This window comes from Prionailurus viverrinus, chromosome F1, assembly GCF_022837055.1.
Source record: "Prionailurus viverrinus isolate Anna chromosome F1, UM_Priviv_1.0, whole genome shotgun sequence".
In the NCBI taxonomy this organism is placed as follows: domain Eukaryota; kingdom Metazoa; phylum Chordata; class Mammalia; order Carnivora; family Felidae; genus Prionailurus; species Prionailurus viverrinus.
In genome coordinates, this window is record NC_062577.1 from 11,556,888 (window position 1) to 11,572,964 (window position 16,077).

Below are 16,077 nucleotides of genomic sequence, written 5' to 3' on the forward strand. Positions count from 1 at the left end.
TACTTTTTCCTTTTTACTTTTATACCTTTTGTGTGTTTTTCTTGCTTTATTAGACTGACCAGAACCTCTAGTACAATGTCAAACAGAAATGGTGAGATCAGACATCCTTACTTGTTCCTGTCTAGGGGAAGAAAACATTCAGCCTTTTACTATTATTAATGATGTTAGCTGTAAATTTTTCATAGACACCCTTTATCAGATTGAGGAATCTGCCTTCTATTCCCAGTTTACTGAAGTTATATATATATATATATTTTTTTCTGATTATATAAGTGTATATATATATATATATATATATATATATAATCAGAAATAGTTGTTGGATTTTGTCAAATATGTTTTCTATATTTATTGAGATTCCCCCCCTTTTCCCATTTTCTGTTAATATGGTGAATTACATTAGTTGTTTTTTAAAAAGCCAATTATGCATTTCTGAGAAAAGCTCACATAATCATGCATTATTCTTTTAAAATATTGTTTGATTAGATTTGCTAAAATTTTCTTAAGAATTTTTGCACTGATGTTCGTGAGGAATTTGAATCAGTAATTTTCATTTTTGAAAAACATTTCTTTATTTACTTTGAGAGAGCAAGAGTACCTGTGCAATTGAGGGAGGGCAGTGAGAGAGAGAGAATCTCAAGCAGACTCCATGCTCAGTGCAGAGCTGATCTATCTCACCAACCTGGAGATCATGACCTGAGCCAAAATCAAGAGTTGGCGCTTAAACCAACTAAGCCACTCAGGCATCCCAGTAATTTTCTTTCCTTGAAATGTCTTTGCTGGTTTTGGTATCAGTGCAATGGTTGCTTTGTAGAATGAGTTGGGAATATTCTTGTGCCTTTAATTATCTGGAAGCATTTGTGTAGAATTGGAAATGTTCCAGGGTGCCTGGGTGGCTCAGTTGAGCGTCTGACTTCAGCTCAGGCCATGATCTCGCAGTCTGTGAGTTCGAGCCCCGCGTCAGGTTCTGTGCTGAGAGGTTGGAGCCTGGAGCCTGCTTCGGATTCTGTGTCTCCTTTTTTCTCTGCCCCTTCCCCGCTCATGCTCTGTCTCTCTCTCTCTCTCTGTCAAAAATAAATAAACATTAAAAAATAAATAAAAATAAATAAAAGAATTGGAAATGTTCCTTCCTTAAATCTTTGATAAAACTTACTGGTGAATTCATCGGAGTCTCGAGTTTCCACGTGTTACAGTTTTAACTGTAATTTAATTTTAATTTCATTTCTCTAATAGATGTAGGGATATTCAGGCTTCAGAACAATTTTCCACCTGAGTGAGCTTTGATAATTTCTGTCTTTAAAGGAATTTCTCTCTTCAATGACTTCAATGATATATAACTTGGAATTCTTGAGGTTGTTCCTCAGTTCACTGATGCTCGATTCATTTTTTCCTCAACCTCTTTTTCTCTGTGTTCTATTTTTAATAATTTCTTTTGTCGTATATTCAAATTTACTAATAGGGGACCCTGGGTGGCTCAGTCCGTTAAGCATCAGATTTCAGCTCAGGTCATGATCTCGTGGTTCGTGGGTTCGAGCCCTGCGTTGGGCTCTGTGCTGACAGCTTTGAGCCTGGAGCCTGCCTTGAATTCTATGTCTCTGCCTCTCTCTGCCCCTCTTCCCACTTACACTCTGTCTCTCTGTGTCTCTCAAAAATGAATAAATGTTAAAAAGATTAAAAAAAAGTTTACTAATGTTTTCTTCCACGTTTAATCTGCCATTAATCCCATCCACTGTATTTTTCTTTCATCTCAGGAGTTTTATTTATTTATTGTTTTAATTTATTTTTAATTAAATTTTTTAAAGTAAGCTCTAAGCCCAACGTAGAGGTTGAACTCACAGCCCTGACATCAAGAGTCACATACTCTACTGACTGAGATAGCCAGGTTCCCCTCATCTTTAGTTTTCATTTCTAGGGGTTTGTTTTGGGTCTTTTTATATCATACAAATCTCATATATATTTAAGCTCTAGCTTAATGTGTGAAGTACAGTTATAATGACTTTTTAACGTCCTTATCTACTACTTGTACCATCTTTACTTTTTGTAGTTGGTTTTTTTTTTTTTTAATTTTTTTTTTCAACATTTTTTATTTATTTTTGGGACAGAGAGAGACAGAGCATGAACAGGGGAGGGGCAGAGAGAGAGGGAGACACAGAATCGGAAACAGGCTCCAGGCTCCGGGCCATCAGCCCAGAGCCTGACGCGGGGCTCGAACTCGCGGACCACGAGATCGTGACCTGGCTGAAGTCAGACGCTCAACCGACTGCGCCACCCAGGCGCCCCTTTGTAGTTGGTTTTGATTGATTTTTTCTCCTTGTTGTGGGTTGCTTTTTTCTGCTTCTCTGCCTGCTTGTTAGTATTTGATTGGATGCTGAGCATTGTAAATTTAAAATTTTAGGGTGCTGGATACATTTGCATACCTGTAAGTATTCTTGAGCTTTATTCCAGGATGTAATTAAGTTACTTGGAAACAGTGTCATCCTTTTGAGTCTTGCTTTGGAGTTTTGTTAGTCAGAAACACACAGGAGTGTTTAGCGTAAGGTTGATTTTATGCCCCACTATTGAGGCAAAATCCTTCTGAGTAGTCTAACTAATGTCCCATGAATTATGGTTTTCCACTTGGATAAATTACTCCTGATCCCATGTGAGCTCTTGGGATTATTTTCCGATCTTTATAGTCCTCTACTGAATACATGAGGAGACCCTCTGCCTTGCACATTCTAGTCCCTTGATTTGTCTGGGCTCTCCTATGTGTATGTTTAACTCACAATATCTACCTATCAGTGTCATGGCCCAGAAACTCTCTCAAGACAGTAAACTGGCTCAATCATAGAGCCCACCTCATTTGGTTCCCATCTCCCAGGGCTCATTGTCCTTTATTGCCTGATGTCCAATGTCTTGAAAATTATTGCTTCATGTATTTTGTCTTGCATTTTATTTGTTTCAAGTGGGAGAGAAAAATCTGATCCCTATTACTCCGTTCTGTTGGAAGTGGAAATCATAGCATGTAATTTGATCCTAATAACCTTGTTTTTCAGTGATTTTTTTTTAATTTTAATTTTTTAGTTGAGAGAGAGAGAGAACACTCATGAGTGGGGGAGAGGGGCAGAGGGAGGGAGGGAGAGAGGGAGAGGGAGAGGGAGAGGGAGAGGGAGAGAGAGAGAGAGAGAGAGAGAGAGAGAGAGAGAACACCCCACACAGGCTCCATGCTCAGCACAGAGGCCAATGTGGGGCTCAATCCCACGACCCTGGGATCATGATCTGAGCAGAAACCAAGAGTTGGATGCTCAACTGAATAAGCAATCCAGGTGCCCCCAGTGAGTATTTTTTACATCTGTTTTTCACATGAGAAAATTTTGGTTTAGAGAGGTTTAGTTCTAAGCTAATTAAAGGTAAACCCAGGGTGTAAATCTATGTTTTCTTACAAAGCCTGTGTTCTTTTCACCATGTTGGGCTCATGGAGTTGTCTGAAAGGCATCCTGGCTTCCATGATATGTTTAAGCTTAGTCCAGTCATGCAAGGTGACTCTGCCAGGGAACTCAAGGGAAACTTTCAACTATTACTCGTTAGGCCATGACTGACTTCTCTTCCTAAAGGTCACACTTTCCAGCCTGATTTCCTGGCTGCAATTCCTTTAAAGCAACAACCTTGTCCTATAAAGTTATTTGTCTTTACAGTTCAGTACCTGGCCCACACAAAGTTCCTTGGTAAATGATCATTGAATGAATAAATAAATGAGTACAGGTATGGTTGGCTGAAGAGAAAGGTGCAGTTCCCTTCCTTGCCTTTTCCCCAACAACCACAGCACAAGGGTGGCAGGCCTCTGGACACCAATGAAATCACATTAGCATCAGCGATCTGGGGTCTGGCTCTGCTGGCTCAAGCCGGACCTCTAGGCCTCTTGAAACTCTTTGCCCCACTCTGTAACCGCATTTCTAAGTTTTTAAGAATTCATGAGAGAATAACTAACAAATACTTCAAGCTGTTGGGGAAATAAAAGCATTAGCTATAATTACATAAATAGAAAGTGGTAATTTTTTTGTTCCCTCAAGTCATAAACCAAAATTCTGTACTAGCTTTGGACTAGTAAATGTCACCTGTTAGTAAGAAAGCCATGTATCTCATAAAAGGACACTTTTCCTCCTAAGATACTTCCAGCTTAAACAGCTCTCGCTGACCAGGTGATGAGAGGGCCCTTCTGGCACACTCAGCCATGACCAGGAAGCCCGAGCACTTTCCTCTTAGGAAATCCTTTGCAGTCCTTTGGCCATGGAATGCAGAGGAGGAGCCAGAATAGGAATTTCTGCCCTAGTCCCGCACATTATGAGCCTATGTCCTTCAGGCATGGTGACATCCCCATTCATTACTTGATTCTACAGAATGGTTAATCTTCGAGGCTGCTTTTAGGGCCCTTGGGAATCCAGTTAAATTTAACTGGAGCATATGGAGCATATGCTGTGTTCCCAGCTTGGTTCTCTTACGGAGGTGGTCTTTGGCTTTCTGTTTGGGGGAGGTCTCACCCCTGAACTCCTAGGTCTGAGGAGAGAACACTGAGAGGTGACACTTTGGAGCCTGGGTGCATCAGCTTTAGAGAGAGACCGATAGCTCTGAAGGCTTATGGACCTCTGATAGGCGTGCCAGAAGGTTCTTTGCCCTTTCTAAATCTTTCCCCACCCCCTGCAATACTTGGAGATGCTACAATGTTTGAAATGAGTTCAGGTAAATCCGATGAAATATGATATAGGTGCTGAGTCATGTGCATTTTAATTGCTTTTTAAAGTTCACTCTTAGAGTGGATGTTTAGTATGTGTTAGTCACATCCACATGTTTATTCATTTCATATTTATCGATGCTAGCGTTTTCTCCATTTTCCCCAGATGTGGAAACTGGAAAGGATTTAGGCGTTTGCCAGACAAATTAGAAACTGAAATTTTAGTAATATTTGGCGTGCTGATTCTAGTTCCAATGCTCTTTTCACCATTGCTTTCTTTCAACGGGACCTCTTTTTGAGCCAATAACATTGGGGTTTTTTGTTTGTTTTTTTAGCTTTTGGATTTACCTGTCAGTGGTAAACAGCGTAGGTAGAAGAGAAATAAGTAACTTTGTGACATTATATTAACCTTATTTTAAGTCCTGGATCCATCACTTAAAAGTTTTGTGACATTAAGGGGCACCTGGGTGGCTCAGTTGGTTGAGTGTCTGACTTCAGCTCTGGTCGTCTCGCGGCTTGTGGGTTGCAGTCCCTCATTGGGCTCTGTGCTGAAAGTTCAGAGCTTGGAGTCTGCTTCAGAGTCTGTGTCTCCCTCTCTCTGCCCCTCCCCCGCTCACACTCCGTGTGTGTGTGTGTGTGTGTGTGTGTGTGTGTGTGTGTGTGTGTCTCAAAAATAAACAAACATTAAAAAAAATTAAAAAAAAAAGCTTTGTGACATTGGGCAAACTACTTAAATTCTCTGATTCTCAGTTCCTTTACCTGTAAAGGAAGGATAAAAGCACCTGCCTTCCAGTGTTGTTGTTTTGAATATTCTGAGAGATTATGTATCTAAATGCCTGGCACGATAAATACTGAATTATCTATGACCATCCACACAGGTCTCATTGTTTTCATAATGCAGCCTCTCATTCCAGTTGAAGCTTCACCTTCATAAATCCTTCCCTTATTATTTTAGACTTTGTAAATCTATCTTTCCTCTGAGTTATAGCATTTACAATCTCAGTGTCCTAGTTAACAATTAACTATGTATTGTTCTATGTTCTTAGTCCCTGACTAGATTGGAAGCTTTGGGGAGCCGTGGACTAGATCTGAGCTCTCTGTATATTCTCTATGGCATTGAATATATTCTGGGTATGCAATACATACTTTATGCATACTTTGGGGAGTAATTCTTGTAGTAGAAAAGAAGCTGGGCTATTCCATTGCCATCAGCTTATACTAACATGTCTAGCTCATATTGTTATAGAGACAGTGAAAAGATAGAAGGCAGACTTTATAGGTCCCAGCACACCTGTTTGTGGCAAGATAGGAGACTTTGGTAATGTATCTCTTCTCCAGGTTACCCAACCCATAGTGGCCTATGCACTGAGTCAAGATGGCACAGAGACCAAACCATGAGTTTCAAAGCATCAGAGTTTCAATCTCACAACTATTCTGACTGCCTTTGGGTCCTTGAGCAAGTCTGAATCTGTTTCTTTATCTTTAAAATGGGGATAGGGTGCCTGCATGGCTCAGTTGGTTAAGCATCTGACTTTGGCTCAGGTCATGATCTCACGGTTTGTGAGTTTGAGCCCTGTGTCGGGTTCTGTGATGACAGCGCGAGCCTGCTTTAGATTCTTTGTCTCCCTCTCTCTCTGCCTCTCTCTCTCTCTCTCTCTCTCTCTCTCTCTCTCTCTCTCCCTTTCTCTCAAAAATAAATAAACATTTTAAAATGGGGATAATAGTCCTTTGCAGCACTATTGCAAAGATAAAATGAGATTTATTAGGTGGAAGGATTTAGTAAGTGGTAACATGCTATAAAATGTTTTTTTTTTAAATCCTTTTTATTAAGAAGAATTGGATCCTTGTTTTCACCATATGAAAAAGTTAGAGAAGAGTAAACAAAGGAAGTAAAAAGCCCATTTGGAGGTACCCAGACAATGCTCATCCAGAGTCAGGGAAACAGTGAGATAATTTCTGAGAAGGGAACCTGGGGATACTAGTAAGTCTATGAGCCAAGTGCAGAGAAGGGCCCCAGTCAAAAGAAAAAAAAGGGGGCCTTCCTTTTCCAAAGGCCTAGAACACTGAGTCAGCTAAGCATGGGTTGGAGGGATCAGAGGAGGAAGAGTGAGAGACAAGTATGATCTTGAGGGTCAGAACTAGAGAAAGTGCCTGTGGAAGGATCAGAACTGGTGTCAACCCCAGGGTCCCAGGGGGTGATGGTGACAAGATTAGCTGATATTTACCAGACATATTCTATTCCAGGCACGGTGGTAGGTGTTTGACAGGCTGTATCTCATGAGGTAGGTGATGCTGCTATCCCTGCTTTACTGGTGAAGAAACATAAGCTTAGGGAGGGTAAGTCATCACAAGACCAGCTCTTGTCCTGCCTGACTGCAGATCTTACCTCTCAGCCATTGCGTCCTACTTTCTTGAAACTTGTGAACTTACATCACCGCTTAGTCTGTTTACCTCTAAACGTTTCACTTTGGAGTAAAAACTAGTTGTGTATGTGAACACACCAAGATATGCAGCAATTTCGGTCCAGGTTGAGAGGTGGTTGCCCTGGAGAAGAGAAAGCGTTGCCCTGGAGACAGATACACATAGACACATATGCGCAGACCTCATTTTCTTTGATTTCCTGGTCATTGTGGCAGCAAAAATTTACCAGAGGCAGTGACGGAAACTCAGATTAATGGAGGAGAGGGGGAGGGTGGTGAATTTTCGGTTGGGGACTGCCCTGCAGGAGCCCCATTTCTTCTCAGCAGTGTGGCTCAAGATCACAAGCTGTTCCCTGAAGCACATTCACCTCTTCCTGGATCAGTGCTTATTTCCAGAGCTCTGCAGGGCTTCTGGTATATCCTGACCATCTCCTGGGATGTGACCCTAATATTTCACTCTTGATGCTGCTTATTAACCTAACATGACAGTGTAGTTGAATGGGATGGGCCTGTGAGTGAAAAGTTGTTTTGTTTTTTTTTAAATAGCTAGAAGGATCATTAATCTCGATATGAGGAAGAGATTTCTCAATTTATTCCTCAAATTTTTTCTTGAGTCACCTCTTTGTGGTGATCAACTATACTAGGTACAGAGATGAATAAGCCCCTAGTCCTAAGGAGCTAATGTAAAAATGTAAATGTGATACATTGTGATTATGACTAGAAATAGAAGTTTCAACAATTAAAGCCTCCCTCAATTAGAATAGATTACAAAGCAAAGTCACAAGTTTTCCCATCTCTGGAAGTTTCAAGGAGACTCTGAATAATAACCTGGTCGTGACTGGATTACTGCATTGGATGTTGACATGGACCATGTCTTGACTATATGATTTGAAAATATTCTCTTCCTGGAATGCTAAGGCTGTATTATTTTATGCAGCAGTTACAGTGCTGTGGCGGTTGTGGGGTTAAGGCAACAGAAGCAATGTGGCAGATGTTCCGGGTTTCCTCCCCCAAATCTGTCCTCTCTTTCTTAAGAGAAATCCAACTTTGTCCCAATTATGTACAGCTTAAAATACTCAGCTTGCAACTTGCACAAGGGTAGCCTTGTGACACCGTTCTGACCAGTGAGATGTAAGATCAAGTCACCAAGTGGAGCTTCTGGGAAGCTTCTTGTTAAAGCTGAGTCATCTGGTAAGTTTCTTTCAGCTTTCACATTTTGCCTTTTGTCCCCTCTGCAGTTTTTATTTCCTGCTAGGAACTTGGCTGTGATGCCTGGAGATGGGATAGCCATTTTGTGACTTTAGCAAAAACCATTTGCTAAAGATAGTAGGACAGAAAAAGAGAAGGAACCTGTATCTCTGGTACCATCCTAGATTCTCTTTACCAGCCCTTATTCCATACATGCAGACTTTTTGTTACAGGAAAAGATAAACCACTATTTAGTTAGATCACTGTAATTGAATTTCTGTTACTTGCAGCCAAATATACTCTTAACTTATATACACAATATAGTGAAAAACATGACTTGGATTCAAATTGCTTTTTCATCATTTATGATCAAGGAGAAATTAGGCAAATTACATGAATCTCATGGAATGTCAATCTCATATGTAATTGACATGAATAATGCATGAATCTTACAGGGGTTTGGAGGAGGATTGGAGATAATATGGGTGAAGTGGTCCAGCATAGTCCCTGGTACACAGAAGGTACACCTTAATAGATGTTTCTTTGATTTTTGTAGTTGGATATCTTCCCAATGGAGGCCCTTGAAATGATTAAAAAAGATGCTCATGTTATTGATGGGCAGACTCTGTAGTAGGGCACAGATGATTCATAGATGTGTGGAAAGACAGGATTAGAGATTCTATTTAGATTTATGTTCATCTTAACCTTTTTAACATTTCTTTTTTTTTTTTTTTTTAATTTTTTTTCAACGTTTATTTATTTTTGGGACAGAGAGAGACAGAGCCTGAATGGGGGAGGGGCAGAGAGAGAGGGAGACATAGAATCGGAAACAGGCTTCAGGCTCTGAGCCATCAGCCCAGAGCCTGACGCGGGGCTCGAACTCCCGGACCGCGAGATCGTGACCTGGCTGAAGTTGGACGCTTAACCGACTGCGCCACCCAGGCGCCCCCTTTTTAACATTTCTACTTTGAGTACGTTTTATGTGTAAGTGTAGAAATACATGATATAATTTATAAATAAAAAAAAATAAATGCTTGGGGTACATAATAAAAAAGGTTTGGAGACCACTGCCAAGTATAACCTACATCATCAGAAAAGATTTCTGGGCCCCATGAATCAGAAACTCTTTGGTGGGACTGAAAATTGCATTTAAAAAACTGCCTAGGTGAGTCTCACATTCACCTAAAATTTAAAACTATACCTAATTTGGAACCTAAGTTTAGAATAGGGGAATTTCTCCTTATATAACCCAAACCTGTGGTGCCAATATTTTCTAGAATTTAGGGCCCTTAATGTTTAGTTCCTTTTTTAACTGCTTATGGTAGCATAAGAGTAGTGAACTCATGATTAGTATTCAAGATTATTAAGCCTAAATTTCAGACGAGATTGGGCATATTCAGACTGTAGATAAGCCTAACTTTCAAATACATCTGCCTGAGCCTGGAACTGCAAAGGCAAGGTAAGGAAGTAGGTAAAATTTACCTTTTTTGATCTTGTTTCCCTTGTTGCAGGGTCACTAGTGTCTCCTATTCCGGAGGACTCACTATGCTCTCATAATAACTCAGAGTTTCACAGGACCCTCCTTTGCTCCCTCTGCTGCCCTCTGCTGAGATTGTATCATGCTCCTATAATTCAAGTAATTCCCTGTGGTAGTTATGGGCTATTTAGGGAGACAGTATGGAATTATGAATGAAAAGATCCGAGTTTTGGAATTTGTTATACAACAAATGCTCAGAAATATATATGGAAGTCTTATAGGCATTGTGCTAAGCACTATGGATCTAAAATTAGAAGGTAAGTGGTTCTTACTTTAAAGAATGTGAAGATTAGTGTGGAAACCACATAAACCATTCATTACTGTGAAGTGACTGCTGTTGTACAGGTATAAACAAAAAACACTAGGAGTAAGAATGTGCAGGTCTGCTTGGGAGAGGCAAGAAAGTCTTCCAGAAAAGGTATCACATGAGCTGAAAGATGTAGAGTTTTACAAGAAAGAGTGTTCTGGACAAGAGGACTCAGCTGGGCAAAAGCCCAGAGCAGGAGAGAGCTGGAAAGTTCTAGAAACTTGGAGTGGTTTGATTTTTGTGTATCATAAGTTATGTAGTGGGACTGTCAGGAGAATATGGCAGGGGCCAGGCCCAACCATGCCATACACAGGAGTCAGGTTTCATACTTTTAGCAACTTTTAGCATACTTTTGTATTTTAGAATGATTGCTCTAGCAGCAGAATGGAGGATAAGTAGGAGGGGACATCAGCCTAGAAAGTAAAAGGTTAGTTAGAAAGTCAGTGTCATTGACAGGCGAGAGATGATGAGGACCATAAAGAAGCTGGTGTTGGGGATAGAGTTGAAAGATAATGAGGGGTCCACACCAATAAGACTTGGTGATTGACTGGATATGAGCAGTGAGGGATACTCAGGTTTCTATCTTAAGTAATTAGGTGAATGGTAGCACCATTTTCCCAAAATAGGATGCTAGAGGAGGGGACATCTTCCTGGTTCTGCCATTCACTGGTAATCTGAACTTGACAAGTTACTTGACCTTTCCAAATCTCACTTTTCTTCATCTATAAAATGAAACTGTATGACCATTAGGTGTAAAGTATGTAGGAGGCACTTCATCCATGAAGGCTAATAATAATAATCCATGAAAACCAGTTCTTCAGATATTAAAATGTATAATATTTTACCTTTCCCAAGTAATACAATGCTTTAGTAAAAAGTGCATGTGTGTTTAGGAAGTCCTTATTTATTTGTGTATATTTGGTTGTATTGCTTTTTATCTCATAAAGAAGCAGTGGAAAAATATATACCAGATTATATGAGTACAAGATGGTCCCTGATTTATGATGGTTCGACTTATGATTTTTTTACCTTATGCATTCAGGAGAAAAATTAAAACAAACTTTTTAATGTTTATTTATTTTTGAAACAGAGAGAGACAGAGTGTGAGCAGGGAAGGGGCAGAGAGAGAGGGAGACACAGAATCTGAAGCAGGCTCCAGGCTCCAAACTGTCTTCACAGAGCCTGATGCGGGGCTCGAACTCAAACCGTGAGATCATGACCTGAGCCAAAGTTGGACACCCAACCAACTGAGCCACCCAGGTGCCTCAGGAGAAAACTTTTTTAAAATTAAAGTTTATTTATTTTGAGGGGGGGAGGTGGCACGGGCAGAAAGAGAGAGGGAGAGAGAATCCCAAGCAGGCCCTGTGCTGTCAGTCCCACATGGGGCTTGAACTCACAAGCCATGAGATCATGACCTGAGCTGAAATCAAGAGTCAGATGTTTGACTGAGCCACCCAAGTGCCCCGAGAAACTGTGCTTTGAATTTTGAGTATGTACTTGGCCATAGTTTTGAATTTTGAGTTGTGAACCACAGCTCCCAGGCAGCCACACAATCATGATCAAACAACCAATACACCACTTAACAGTCTTTCTGTGCCTGTACAACCATTTTGTTTTTCACTTTCAGTATAGTATTCAATAAATTACATGAGATATTCAACACTTTATTATAAAAGGCTTGGTGTTAGATAATTTTGCCCAACTGTAGGCTAATGTAAATGTTCTGAGGGCATTTAGGTAGGCTAGGCTAAGCTATGTGGTTCAGTAGGGTAGGTGTATTAAATGCATTTTCAACTTACAATATTTTTGATTTACAATGGGTTATTGGGATGTAACCCCGTTGGAAGTCAAGGAAGATCTTTAGTTACCTATGGGATGGAGATGGGAATATGGGAAGTGGAGGAGGATAGACATAGGAATGGGAACAAGATTTTTAAATAGGTATCATTTTGTTTTAATTTTGAACCATGATTGTATTAGCTTTTTAAGACATTAAATTAAAAAAAAGTAAGTCCTGGGGTGACTTTAATGATGTGAATATCAGACATATGTTCAGTGGTTTCCACCAAAAGTCCTGGGGCTTTTTTACCTCCCTGCCTTTGTAGACCTAACCTTTGTCCTGGAATTTTCTTCTAAATCTCCCCTACTTTTCTTTTCTAACTCCCACTTCACCTCAGGTCTTAGCTCAAGCATCAGTTCCTTCCTGTTACAGTTCTTTCTTTCTTTTTTTTTTTTTAATTTTTTTTTTCAACGTTTTTATTTATTTTTGGGACAGAGAGAGACAGAGCATGAATGGGGGAGGGGCAGAGAGAGAGAGAGGGAGACACAGAATCGGAAACAGGCTCCAGGCTCTGAGCCATCAGCCCAGAGCCTGACGCGGGGCTCGAACTCACGGACCGCGAGATCGTGACCTGGCTGAAGTCGGTACAGCTCTTTCTTTACTACCCCCTTTTCATTAGATTCTCTTCTCCTGTTTTCCCATGGGGTCTTGTGATAGCTGTAACCACGGCTTTTCTTCCAGTGGGCTGTAATTATTAATTTATTGTCTTTCTGATCATTATACCATGAGTCCTTGAGGGTGAGAAGAGTCTTATGTGACTGTATCACCAGCATCAGACACTACTCATAGCTTATCATAAGTGTTCAAGAGATGCTTATTGAATGATTTTGCAATGTATGTGTAATGATCTCATGCCACGGACTTTTGGAGATTGTTCCTATTTCAAACATTAGGCATTAGGCCAATGCACTGATTCTTTTTCCCTTCCTTCCTTCCTTCCTTCCTTCCTTCCCCTCTGCTTTCTCCTTTTTCCTTCCTTTCTTCCTTCTCCCACCTCCTCCCTTCCTTCCTGTCCTCCTCCTCCACCTCCTTCTTCGTCTTCATCTCCGTCTCCTTCTCTTCTTTCTCCTCTTCCTTCTCCTCCTCTCCTGCCTTCATTTCTTTCTTCCTTGAATAAATACACAGGTTGTCACCTATCCTGGTCTCTCAGTTGCAGTTGCTGTATATGAAGCAGAAATCCCTTACCTATGAGATTAACATAAACAAAGGCAAAAATCCACTCATATATAATACCAAGGCCCAAGGGAAACCAAGAGCCTTAAAAGGAATTCAGAAGTTTCTCTGATTAGATTGTGATCTCTTGAAAAGCAGAGACTATATTTTCCACCTTTGTGCCTGCCCCTGGTACTTTGCATAGTGGCTGGTGCAGAGTAGGTACTCAATAAATGAGTGCTAAACTTAATTGAAAAAAAAAATAATAGGGCATGTCTTAGCTTCTCTTGAGAATTTTTATCTGGAGGGGAAGAACTATGAATTTTGAAAATTAAGTGGTTAAATATACACAGAAGCAGGAAAATGGTTGAGTATGGAACTGAAGGACAGGTAGATGTTGGCTCAGTTTTTCCTTTTTCACCAATAACTGTGTGACCTTGGCTAAATTACTTAAATCTAAACCTGTCTTCACTTGCAAAACATGCACGCATGCACACACATGCAATCTCAGATGGTTACTAAGATAATTGAATGAATTAACCAAAGCAAAGGCCTTAGCACATGCTTGTCACCTTGTAATTTACTCAGTGTTGTTTCATTGAGCATGCTTTTGTTCAACATGATATCTAGCTATTATATCAAAAAATTTTTAAGGCCCCGTCAATAGGATAGGTCTTAAACTTACAAAACCTGAAGGAATCTCAACTAAGAAAGAAATTGGGGAAGAGGCTGGATTAGAAGGCAGTCAGCTGAGGGTACTTGCCTCTCAAATTGAGTTCTTGGCTAAAGCTAAAATTGGAAGACAAGAGAAATGAGACTTTGGAGTCATAGACACCATGCAGCACAAAATGATTAAAGCAAAGTGCAGTACTGGCTTGTGGTCGTGTACCTGTTATCTTGGAAGTACAGCCCATGTGCACCTCTCTCTGCGTCATTTCAGCAAATACGCTTTAGTTGTGGGTGAAGTGGAAAGAGGTGGGATGGCAGAGGGACACTGGAGGACTGTCGGAGACAATATTTGAGGATAGGACCAAATGGACTCATATTCTTAGTGCCTTGTAACTCATTGATTGCCAGGAACCTGGCTGAGGCAGAGCAATGGTTTATTCAGCTTTTATTCAGCTCAGCGCCCTGTTGACAACAAAATGTGTCTGAGTCACAGGGGGTCAAGTGACTGCAGCTTCTCTGATGAGTCATTGTCTTGCCTCCACTAATGTCCCAGCAGCTGGGTCTGACTTGTTTACTGAGAGCAAGCTACAGCTGTCTGCAGGTACAGACTGTTGTGCTCCAGATCTCACCAGCAGAGTGAGCATGCTTAGTTTGGGAGTATTTGTATTCCTGGAAGGTCTTGAAGTGTAACAGGCAGGGGCTGCCCAGTGTGATGTGACAATGTTCTTTCCTCAAAATTGGTAACCTCAAAATGAGCACCTGTTTAGATTGGGACTTCAAAGGGTTGAGCAAGAGTTAGAAGGTGTGAATAGGACTGATATATATTGCTTAGGATCTTAGCAAGGCTGGTGGCTAATCTACACTGGGCAATTGAAGAATGCTTAATAGACTATTTACAAAGGTGTGGGTGGGTTCAGGGAAACAACAAGTGATGGTGCAAGAGACCCCAGGAAAACCAGAGTGGGGAGCCATTACTGACAAAGCAGGGGCAGCAGTGGTTACTGGGGTAGGAGGGAGTAGAAATATGTGGAGGTCAACTGGGAGGATCTGTGGCCATCACTTAAAAAGTGCAGTCAAATTATAGTTAACCAACAGGAAGGGAGCTAGAGGAATAAATCCCAACCTCACTCTCTTTCTACCTTCTCTCCTTATGTCCTTCCACTGGCCAAATCCAACTGGAAGGCAGAGAGCAAAGGAGCTTTTGATGCTGGCCATAGAGATTGCCTCCTAGGGGAAAGGGCAGAGTGGAAAAGGTAGAGATGGGATCTGGGGGCAAACAAAAAGCTTGTGGCACACCTTGCTTACTAGTCAGGTTAGTTTCTTCTCTGGTTCTTAGTTTCATTCATCATAAAATGGAGAAATCACTCTACCCACTGTTGGCTACCCATTGTTGTGAGAATGGAATGAGGTAATATAGGTAGAAGGTTTTGAAAAGCCATGAAGGGCTTCGTGAATGTTGAGTATGAAGTTGTTGAATAGCTACTACTTTTCAAGGAGGAAGGAATTACAATGTCACGTGACCAGCATTAATCCCTTACTTCCCAGTTAGTTCACCAGCCCTTCTTTTTTTTAAATGTTTATTTATTTTGAGAGAGTGCAAGTATGAGTGGGGGAGGGAAGGAGGGAGGGAGGGAGGGAGGGAGGGAGGGAGAGAGAGAGAGAGAGAGAGAGAGAGAGAGAGAGAGAGAGAGAGAAGGTATCCCAAGCAGGCTCCTTGCTGACACTGACAGTGTAGAGCCTAATGTGGGGCTGGATCACACAAAATGTGACATCACGACCTGAACCAGAAGTCAAGAGTCAGACGCTTTACTGCTTAACTGACTGAGCCATCCAGACGCCTCCACCAGCCTTTCCTGAGACCCTAGTAGGTATATAGTCCATACCTGATGCTGAGTGTGAGCATGGGAACAAAGGTGGGTAGGCTATATTAAAAAAAGGTGATACAGGGCGTAGCCACTACTCCTTCAAAAGCTTGTTGGAAAGAAAGATAAGAAGGTATGTGTATATTCCCATACCTACATATGAAATGTATGGAAAGTTATTAAGGTATCTCTGTGAGTACATGCACATGCACACTCACAAAGTAATGAAGTCACAGATGCAAATGAAGCAACAACTTCATTGATTAGAGTTGAACAGGGACAATCAGAAGAGGTAACACCAGAAAAATGGACTCTGACTTGGAAACTGAACCTTGAGATGGCAGCCTACTGACCTATTGAGAGTTTCTTCTGTTATTTTTCTTCCAGGTTTAGG